The following is an 11,368-nucleotide window of genomic DNA, read 5'->3' as shown; positions in this document are numbered from 1 at the left end:
TGTGTTGGGGGGCGAATATTCAAATGGTTGTTGTTGTTTCAAGAATATGATTTTGAATTAATTATGAAGCCAGGAAGATTGAATGCAGGGCCAGACAATCTGTCGCACATTGAAATGAGAGAAGAGCCTACCAATTTGGAGGAAGGGATGCCTGATGCATAGCTCTTTGTAGTGCATGTAGCGGATAATCACTTCGCGGACATTATCCATTTCTTGACCATACGAATGGCTACAGAAGGATATACGAGTCAGCAAAAGAAAAAATTGGTGGTGCGCGCGGCAGAATTCTCTGTAATTGAAGAGCATTTGTATAAGATGGGATCAGATGAGATACTTCGACGTTATGTGCCTGATTTTGAATGGAATAGTATCTTCATTGAAGCTCATGGAGGAGTTGTGGGAGGGAATTATGCAGGAAAAGCAACAACACAGAAGATTTTGCACGCTAGGTTGTTGTGGCCAATGCTGCATAAGGGATTCGAATGCCTATTGTAGGGTATACAATGCATGTTAGAGAACAGGTAAGCCATCGCAGAGGGTTGAGTTGCCTTTGAATCTGCAGGTGTCATTGCAGTCATTTGAGAAATGGGTAATTGATTTTGTAGGACCGATTCAGCCTCTGGGCAAGAAGACAGGTGTGTGGTATATCATTACCGCGACTGAATATTTGGCCAGATGGGTGGAGGCATAGCTTGTGAAGGATTGTATAGGGGAAACAATAGAAAATTTTCTATTTGAATATGTGTTAACCAAGTTTGGTTGCCCAAAGGTACTGTTGACTGGTCACGATACGCAGTTTCTCAATGAAAGGATCAGTGCGCTGATAGATGCGTTCCAGGTTTACCATAAGAAGAGTATGCCATATCACCCTTGAGCCAATGAAATGGTTGAGTCTTTTAATAAGATATTGGAGAATGCACTGATGAAGGTTTACAACGTGGGGTAGAATGGTTGGGACATGCGCCTACCAGCAGTGTTATGGCTTATAGAACTACTTGTAAAAAGCTTACTAGTAAGACACATTTTAGATTAGTCTATGGCATGGAAGTTGCCATGCCTATGGAGTATATCGTGCCTAGTATACACATCAAGGCTTTCACAGGAATGGTGGACTGCAGAGCCTTAGAAGAATGGCTCACGCAACGAATGGAGCTCGAGGAAGATAGATTTTTCGTTCGATTCCATCAGTAGGTTTGGAAGGAATGTGAAAAAGCTTGGCACAATTGACACATCAAACTGCACACCTTCAAGGTAAATGATTTGGTTTTATTATATGACAGTAAGTTTGATAAGTTTCGAGGAAAATTTCAGATGCACTAGCTGGGGCCATATGTTATCAAAGAGATTACAGATGGTGGAGCAGTTCAGCTCATCAAGTTGAATGGAGACCTATTTTCGGAAAGGGTAAATGGAAGCCAATTGAAGCCACACATCGAGGATCCAGCATAATGACTACATGATGGTAGCACAGTCTTAGCACTCCAGGCATCTTGAAGGAGGCGTAGGAATATAAACTACACTGCTCGAATTGTAGAGCTACGTGATAGAGGGGCTGCGTGAAATAGAATGATATCACAATACCTGAATAAGCGTGAAGGGAGTTACGCTATAGGGGGAGAGACTACGCAATGCAACCAGAAAGTGACCGTTACAGTCAATGTTCCTGATTTTACTGCTAGAAGAAGGTTAAGAGGAGCGGGGGGGGGGGGGGTGGCATTTAAGGCATTTAAGGTTGAAATATTTGGAGATCTGCCGCCAAATCAGCATTTATGGACAGATTTTGGGGGCAATGGTCAAATTTGAATTCGAATTCACCTTTAAATTATGTGTGGATGTCCAAAAAAACACTTTGCACCTTAGAATTTTTGTTTTGAGTTGTCGATTGTTTATGCATCCTCAGGTTTTTTGCTGATTTAGTTGCTAGTTCTGTAATTCATAAGCTACCTGAGGATACCTAGCATTTTATTCTCAGTCGGATGTTCAAACCAGGATTGACTATTAGTACTGGAGGGGTTGTCGCCTCTAATGGAGTTGCTCCAGAGGTAATGAGAAGGGAGGCTGTAGCTGCTATGCTTATGGCGCCAAGGTCATCTCGGCCGAAGCCTACACCTATGAGAAATGTGCCAAAAACTAAGAATAACAAGTAGAAGAAGCCCATGCTGGTGCGCGAGTAGCCAAGGTAGCATGTTGCGACCTAGGCCCAGAAGAAAGAAAAACTAAGCACTAAGGATAAGGGGAAAGTTCTGAGTTTGGAGGCCGAAGAGGATGTAGATGGCATAGACACCGAGGGGGTGGATCCTATATCCAATTTATTGGATTATATTCCTCTATACAAGGTAAAAGTGAAGGTACCTAAGGACCCAGATGTAAGAAAATTCCTCCTCGATACCACCTTATTACTGGAGAAAACCACTTTTTTAGGTCCATGCTTGGTGCGGATTCCCCATCTCAAGCTGGAATACTGGGATTTGACGGACCATGAGAGGTTCCCTCACTTGGAAATAGAGAACTACATGAAGAGGGTCTTTTACAAAGAATCAGGTGTCCCCACGCTAGAGCCTATGGAGTAGATTCGTGGAGTGAATCATTTGGGGTTTCCGAACCTGTTATGGGTGCCCCACTACCACTACTCCAACATCAACCTGATAGTTATCAAATAGTTGCTAACCCTGGTGCATCACAATTTTTTGTGGCTGAGTGCGCTGATCCCAGTTACTGATATGCTGATCCATTGGATCATGCTGCTGTCGCACTCAAGGTTGAATCTGGCCAAGGAGTTTGGCGGAAAAATGAGCGAGTGTGACATCACTAAAAAGATGAAGGATAAGTTCAAACTTTTTAAGAAGTCGCACAGGTACTGAATCACCTCTATCACTGACCCCACGGTGCAGATTTCCATGTAGATCCTTATAGGCAAAGTCATGAGCGAATGCAACGTGGATGAGGTTCTAATGGCAATGATTTCTTTGGCTGTCCAGTGCATGGAGGGCGTATAATTCAATTAGTCGCACTACCTTTGGAGCGAGTTCCTTGCAAACTGTCGGGAGGCACAGGACGATAGTAAAACATTCCACTATTCATGGTTGTTTCTCTCCATTGTGCTCGTCACTTGGGACCTGTTAGAGGACAGTCAGTTTCCACCAATGGATAAGGATTTGTAGGAGGCTACATAGTTTGCATCCCTCTGGGAAACAAAGGATGTGTCACACATCACAGAACCGAAAGTCTTCTGGGTGCTGATGGAGGTGAGAATTCGCATGGCCATCAACTAGAAACCATGGTTGTCACCAACCGTGTTTGAGCAGCTTTCAGAGTACATGGTGTTCAAGGCTGACTTCCACCATGTATAGATCCATGCACGGAAGGATCCACAACAAAAATTGTTTGACCTACCTTACCTTGCTATAGAAGATGCTATTCAGGAGGTCGCCAAGCGATGGCCAACAGATTGGCACACTCCATCTGACCTGGCTATAGGCACCAAAAAATTTGTAGAAAGGAAGAAGAAGGAAGTAGCAAAGCAGAAGGTCCAGCAGTTGGTTGAGAAGTGGAGAAAAGAGGTTGAGGAGAAGGCTCGGGTGGAAGAGGAGCATGCTATGAAGCAGTAGGCCGAACAAGAATAGTGTGTCTCCGAGTGCAGTGGTAAATCTCCTTCGCCCCAACCAGAGGAGGAGGAGTAGTTAGAGTAGGGCAGCGGTGGTCAGGAGGAGTAGAGCACTCCCTTTCGAATCAAAAGATACAGGGAACAAGGAAAGGAAGGCTAATGTAAGAAATCAAAAGGGACAAAGCTATTGCTGGATCTGATTACTGTAACAGATGATGACCTGGATGAAGTAGGTGACAAGGTGCATGATACCATGGAAGATCTGTTCCAGTAGTTCGAACAGTAGCACCAACAAGTGCTAAGTAACATCCAGCAGGATCTGCGCGAGCTGCAGATTCAAACAAGTAGGATCCAGGTAGGCGCAAGGCAAATCAGCGTTGCATCAACAAGTTTGGTACCGAGGACCACTCAGGTAGCAGATATGGTTAGATCATTAGATCTTTAGGCAGTTGTGTGGCCAAAGGGATCCTTGAGCATGGAGGTAGCTGATGACAAGGTCATCATAAGTTCTTTGAAGAAAATGGGCCTCAACCTGGTTGTGCTCCCCAACAACTATCTTCACACGATATAGGAAGGTGTGACAGTAGAGTTCAAAGCTCAGGAGCAGTGCGCACTAAGCCTCATCAGTGAATATTGGGTGAAAAACGAACAAATTTTCATTGAGAAGACAAAGGCATTGAAGGCCAACGACACAATCTGGGAGCAAAGCACCCAGCTACCAGCCGCAGTGGCAGAATCATGTAGAACAGTGCCGAAACTGCATCCCCTAGAGGATGCATTGTTGGAGGCAAAGATCAGAAAACTTGCTATGAACGTGAATGACGCCAAGGTAGAGGTGGCTAGAGTCGAGTTTGAGCTGAACCTAAAGATAACATAACTGGAGCTCAAGTCACAACCTTCAACCCCGCCAAAGGTAATAGACTAGCACAAAGCCACTGTGAAGAATGGAGTCATGATGGTGGATACCGCAGTGGTGGACTGCACCATGCTTTTTGAGCAAGCTATTGAGGTAGTCATGTCTCTGCAGGAAGATCCCGCTCTGTAGGTCTTAAATATAGAATTTTGTGAGCTCCAGCAGCAATATGATGAAGTGAGGGCAATGGCGCACAATGCCTTTCCAAGCTGCAGGAGGTGAAGCAACTACTCACATAGGTGGAAGCAACACAAAAGAATGAGGTTGTTCTTAAGGCCATATTGGGGCCCTGGTTGGACGAGGCCTACATAGTCTCAGCTAATATTTAGGAGAAATTGGTGAACTTGTAGAGTATGCAGTAGAAGATCAAGAAGGACAATGTAGGACCAGCCACAGAGCAGGTGGTGGAACAGATCAAGCAGGCAGCCACACAGAGCACGACTAAGGTAGTAGTTGCACAAGTGGAGTTGGGGGATCTTTGCGGTAAGAACTTCATGCCAGCCAAGTGACTTGAGGGCAAGTCATGATCTTTGTGTTGGGGGCCTATTGGGATGGGGTCCCCTAGGGTCAATTTTGGGGCAAAAGCCAAAGTTTTGTTGAATAAAGATGTAAAGTCTCCACAAGTTGTGATCACAGAGCGCGTAGTTACTTAAAGAATCATAAAGGTTTTTACCCTTCTTTATGTAAGTTGAGTCAACTTTTTAAGGATCTACCCATGGTCTGTGGACCATGGGATTGTATAAATAAGTGTGTCTTGGGATGTCTAAGGCAAGTAATGAATTTTGTCTATGGGGGAAATCCAGAGAGTTAGTGGAGAAGAGTAGGAAGGAAGGCTCTACAACTGCGTGCACAGAAAAATAGAGTAGAGACTGTACCTTAGTGCACGGACCCTTGCAGCTGAGTGCACAGGGAAGTCTTGAGTCTATAAGTTGAACTAAGTATTAATAAAGAAGTTTGTTGCAGAAATACTCATGTTTATCTCTTTACTTTTGTTTATATGAATGTGCTTTATGTTGTGATGGATTTATGAAATATTGATGTATTGATGCGTGACTTTACATGATTTATATTGTTATATGAACGCAATTGATGTTAGATGTTTACGTCAATATTATCTTATCGTATGTTAAATTTATCCGACACTTAAGCCAATCTTAGTAATTACTGGATTAAGAGTAATCTATGATGTGCATAAGTAGCTGATTAGTCTGTTCAAGGTCTGTGAAAGACAATCATAGACCTTTGCGGAGGTCTAGAAGCTGATTACATGGGAGTTATATCGATAAGCCATAAGGGCTTATCAATCTGCACGAAGGAGGATTTAGGGTACAGAACGACATCACACTGATCTCTGGGTGTAGAAACTTGTTTCCAGCATCCCCCCATACTACTTCGGGTGAGACTTCAGTCTATGCTCCACGGATTGATGCCAATGTTATCACTCCAAAATTTCTCTAGAGTTGTTGTGAAAGAAATGATAGAGGTAACCAAAAACCTACTTTCGAGATTAGGATCTATCCTTCCTAATTCTTAGAGAGGGCTCTCTCTTTATGATTTAACTTTGTTTAGTTGATTGATTTTAGGCTAGTTATGATTGTACTTGGGTTTTGATTTTGATTTGGTGGTGGGATCACTAACTTAGATGGATAGAGGGATGTCTTTTACCATTGGTCTATGGGGTAAAATGTCAAGAAAACAGGACTGGATCAAGTTCTAAAGATAGTGTTTACAGGGTAAGGTAGCTGAGTAAACTCAGATCTTAAGACTGGATGGTGAAGTGGTTTTCAATCGGATCCAAGGAGAAATTAAGGGTTCGTTAAAGCGGATAATGAAGGAAGTGAAAGAGGTCAACCGGGATGGGAGAGAAATTTAGATTCAGATATCAAAAGAAAACATTAAAATGATTAACTGTTCAAGACAGAGTGTACTTAAAAAAATTATGTAATATAATTCCAATAAATTCATTCAATTTAGATAACATGCAAGTTTGTGAAATACAGAAGAAAATAAAAATTTGACAAAATAAAATATTTCATTGAAGTAGCTCAACAAATGAATCATGTAATGCAATCTCTTTATTACTCAGTCCAGTCTGCTAACTTGAAAAAATGGTACAGTGAACCCTTAGGTTTTAGATTAATACAGCTATAGAAATTTCTAGCAATCCACCCTCTATACTTCGAATTATGAAGTATTTATACAAAAATAGTTTACAAAATATCCCAAATTGTCTTGGGAATTAATCTAGGAAAAAGAAATATCTTCATGCAAGAAGATAGAGACAGATGTTCAACTGATGTAAGTTGTTCCTGTTCATTTGGCTCTGTTGTCTTATTCTTTGATCGTTTGTTGTTTATTCTCCTTTGTTGTTGGTCTTCCACACTGACTGTTCTTTTTACTATGGCTTTTAACTGATACTCTTTCATCTGAGTTGATCTATCACTTTTCATTCACTTTGCTTTTTTCACTTTTACTATGCATTTTTACAGTAAATCATTTAACTTTTCCCATGTGTCTGCATATGGTAACTTGATATTTACCATCTTTCTATAAATTTCCTCTGCTTTTGTGTACTTAGGATCACCTAATCACAAAAAGGTGTTTTACCTCATGCTAGAGGTAAAATAGGTTCTCAAATGTTTGGTACAGAACCTTTCTTGTAGGCATCCGCTTCATAGAGGAATTATTGGCTTGATCTCCTGCCACCTCTCTGATTTTCCTATTGTAGTCTTCCTGTGGCATCATTCTATCATTTATCACCAAGGGATTTGGTAGACCTTTCTACCTTAAAGCATCAAATTTTATCATGAACCTGTCTATAGCCAGCTGCATGGTTTGGCATTTGTCCTCAAGGTTCATCATTAAATCCCTCTTCGTGAGCACTTTTTTCACCTCTAGTATGGTGCTAGTCTTATCAACTATGTCCAACTCCTGCAATTCATATTTATTTTTAGAGTTAAGGAAGTGGATTATTCTGGTGGATTCTTGTGGCATGTTTCCAAGTTTAGCCTTAACTCTTTGAATTGCTTTTGTAGCCTCTTTGACTAACTCATTTTTTTCAAAGATGACTTGTGTAGATGGCCAAATATCATTGGCAAAGTCAATGATATTTTCCCATAGTTGTTCTTTAGCTTGGCCAAGTGGCTCCTTCAGTGTTAACTCTTTTCCTAAACTTTTCATCCTCTCAGTCAACCTGGTTGATTTCTAAACTTCATTCTTGTGCATAATCTATGCCAATTTCTTCTCATCCTCTAGACTTGTTAATTGTTCTTTGAGTTTGTTTATTTTTGTGGTTTGAATGGACATGTCTTCCATTGCTTTGACCAATTTGCCTGCCTCATCACTTGGCTAAGATGCTGCTATTCTTGAACCTATTGTTGATGTGGATGTTCTTGCAGCTGGAAGTGCTGTAGGCAGTGGGGCTATGGGATCCAATGAAGCTGCCAAGGTTGATGGTACTGTTGTAGTGGCTGTTGGAATGGCAGTGGCAGTGGCTGTCTCAAGGCTGGCCTATTTTAACTGTATCAAACGATCCAATTTATTCTCCATTTCCTTTAATTGATCATTTAATTGGAGAATGGGGTCCATCATATCCTCTTGATGTGTTTGGATTTCTAAGACCTCCTTGGTCTGTGGATGCTCAAAATGAGGCAGCTTCAATTGCTTATTTAAAGCAACAATATCCTCATTCTTCTTCTTTATCATTTTCTCTGTAGCTTTGACATCATTGGGATTATACCCAAGCAGCCAAGACTTCAAGTGACTTGATTCTGTTTTCCTTGGCCTATCAGGATGCCTTTTCCAATTTATATTGTGCTATGATATTATCCAGTGAAATTTGGTTTTTGTGCACAATCATATCTTTATTTGTCATGGCGGAATAGATCATCTCACCTACCCGCTTATGGAATTCGATCTGGTCAATAGGGTGAACATCCCTAGCCAAAACTTCAAAATCTATTTTCTTGTAGTCAGCTGATGATCTTGGCTGTTGGACTATAGGTTGCATGAATGTCATTTGCATCTTTCCAGTCTTAATGTCAAAGGCTGACATTAATCTATTTTGATTTGTAGGTGTTTGTTTGAAGTATTGGGCATAAGTCTCAACCTTCAATGTCTCATTCCTCAACTTAATTTCCTTGTATTTTTCTTTTATATCTTTCTCTTTATCCAAAGGCTTGCTAGATGAAGAGACTTCAATGTTGAGATATTTCTCAATAAGATGAGTATTGGAATTAGAAGGCTGGTTAGTCTCTTGTGAAGCTACTGGGCCTTTACTCCTTCCAACCATTGTTTCAGTGTCAGTGATTTCCACTGTGTCAATGGTGTCTTCTTGTTCAGTTATAGGATTAAGCTTGGGCCTCTTCATGTAAGTGATTTCAAATTGGTCATCTGTGGTTTCCATTGCTAAGCTATAACCTTCATCCCTGATTCTTTTTGCATTTATGTCTTCATTGGTTGGATTATGAAAAATAGGAGGAATATTCATTTGTTCTTCTAGGGCTGTAACCTGCAGAAAGGAACTAGTATCAATCTGCTTTTCCACATCTATCAAAGTGGTTTCCACATCTACTACAACATTCTCCACGTCTATCAAAGTGTTTTCCAACCATTGATTGGTTGGCAAATCTCTCAATGTTTGGCCTAGGATCATGTATGAAAGGACCAAATTTGACTGTGAGCCTTAGTTTATTTATGACTCCATGAGGGTCATACTGCCACATAAAACTATTCTTGAAATTCATCTACTGCAAAATTTTATCTGCCTCTAGTCTAGCTTCCCTATTATTACAAATAAATGGGCCTAATTGGTTTTTCATTTTAAATTGGGTCTTCTTCCTAATTGATAGGAAATTAACTTCATCAGAGTTTATAATTTTCCTAAAGTACTCTAGTGCAAATATCCTCATGGGAAGGTATTTGGGAAAATTGTAGGGAGCTAGTTGGCATCCATATATTCTAATTTCTATGTGGTCCTGGTATAGATACCAGTCTCCCACTCTACTGTTCTTTTCCAATTGTAAAACTCTCTTAATCTCCTGATTGATCTTGGGGTGATATCTACTAGTTAGCATATTTATAACTGGATGGACAAATGAATCAATGAAGTATTTATAGGAAAAAAACAGTGGAGTATTTTTGGATCAATGGTGTCCAATAGATGAGAGATCTTGGATTTCCTTTGGTGTCTAACTTCTGAATGCTGATTGGAAATTTGTCTGACTGAAAGTACAAGAACATATGAAATAACACTGATGAATATTTCAAGACTCTTTCATTTCGTAGTCTGATGAACTCTTCATGGATTTTTTCTGCTATGAACTGAGCATAGTTTTAAATTGTAGCAGGGGAATTTCCTGGGCAAAAGATAGAAAGGAAAGCAAGAACAACCTCATCCACATGTTCCTTAGTGGTGTAGCCTAGTATGCAAGAGAGCATGGTAATAATTTTTCTGCCTCTCTCAGAGAAAATGGTGGCAGCATATGGAGGACAATCTGTAGGAGTATGATACTCCTCTACGATGAATGTTTGAAAAGCTTGAGCCTTCTTGGGAGGGTATAGGTTTATATAGAGTTCAAGTAAACCTTCGATGGAAAGTGGGGTTTGATTGGGAGCTTGCTAGATTTGTAGCATTTGATTTGTTGATTCTACTATGATAGTGAATAAAAGTTGTTGGTCAGGGGTGACTATGGCTCTTTGACTGGGAACATAACAAGCTTGGCAGAAGTGCATGATTTTGACGAATGAGTATACTTCTGGGAACAAGTACTTTGGAAAATTGGATTCCCATAGGTGAATGTCATCATTCTAGTTCAAAATCTTGTCTTTACTCCAGCAGTGGAGTTTCAGTAGGTAGGCAGGGGAAGCAGTGTCCTTGATTTGAAATTCTCTATCGGCTAATGCAAGGTGTTTAGTATCCAGGTGAAGGGTTTGCAGGGGTCTTACATCCAGAGAAGTTTGGGAAGCCATAATTTGGTATATTGAACTAAATTAGTCTTTCTGTGGCTTTTGGAATGAGGTCAAAAACTCTGGAACAGTGGGGAGGGTAATAAGAGTGTGTAAGAAAGGGGTTTGGGTGCAAGGTAGGTTTATATTCAGTTTAGGAATGTTTTTTTAATTAATTTAATCAATTAACCTTTGATAATTATTGTTTATAATTCAAATTTACAAGGTCGTTCTAGTTCTTTCAAGAATACCTGGAATTTGACGATTTTTGGTGTGAAAACAGGGTTCTGTGGTAGCTGCAGAGGGTACTGAGGCTTGAACTGGATATTTGCTGCTTCAATTTGGTGTTCGTAGCATCTTCAGGTGGAAAAATGTGGCTAAATTGGTCACTCAAAGGTTCAGGGTGTTAAAATTGGTTTAGCAGAGTTTTATAGTGAAAACGAGAAAAAAGAACAAATCGGGATTTTTCGGCCCTCTAATCCATAACAGTTAGATTTTGGCATGATTATTATTGAATGAATAGTTGGTAGTTTTAGTTTTAGGTGGGGAGGTGGTTTTGTGGGATATTTCACCTCTTTTGGATGGTAGGCGGTATTTTTTGTGAGCACGCGATATAACCTAGTGCCGCCACGTAGCAGAAAAGTGCCCATCCAAAACCACAAATCTCGCGTGCTCTCGGGCCGTTAAATATCAGACCATGAATCCACGTGATATGGCTATGTGCCATTGGTTCTGGGGATGGGAGATCGAAGGGATATCATGCTGTTGAGTTGCATAGACGGAATCGGGAAAGTGGTCAGTGGGGCCCGGGGTTTAATTACACAGAATTGTAATTAATTAAAAGGTAATGACATGATTTTTAATATAAGTTGATGGTTAATAAAGGTGGGACCATGGGTTATATT

This window comes from Pinus tabuliformis, chromosome 2_2 (genome assembly GCF_031772625.1).
Source record: "Pinus tabuliformis cultivar Carrire ecotype Pingquan chromosome 2_2, CPIR1, whole genome shotgun sequence".
In the NCBI taxonomy this organism is placed as follows: Eukaryota; Viridiplantae; Streptophyta; class Pinopsida; order Pinales; family Pinaceae; genus Pinus; species Pinus tabuliformis.
The sequence above is the reverse complement of the archived record's forward strand: the minus strand, read 5'-3'. Positions refer to the sequence as shown.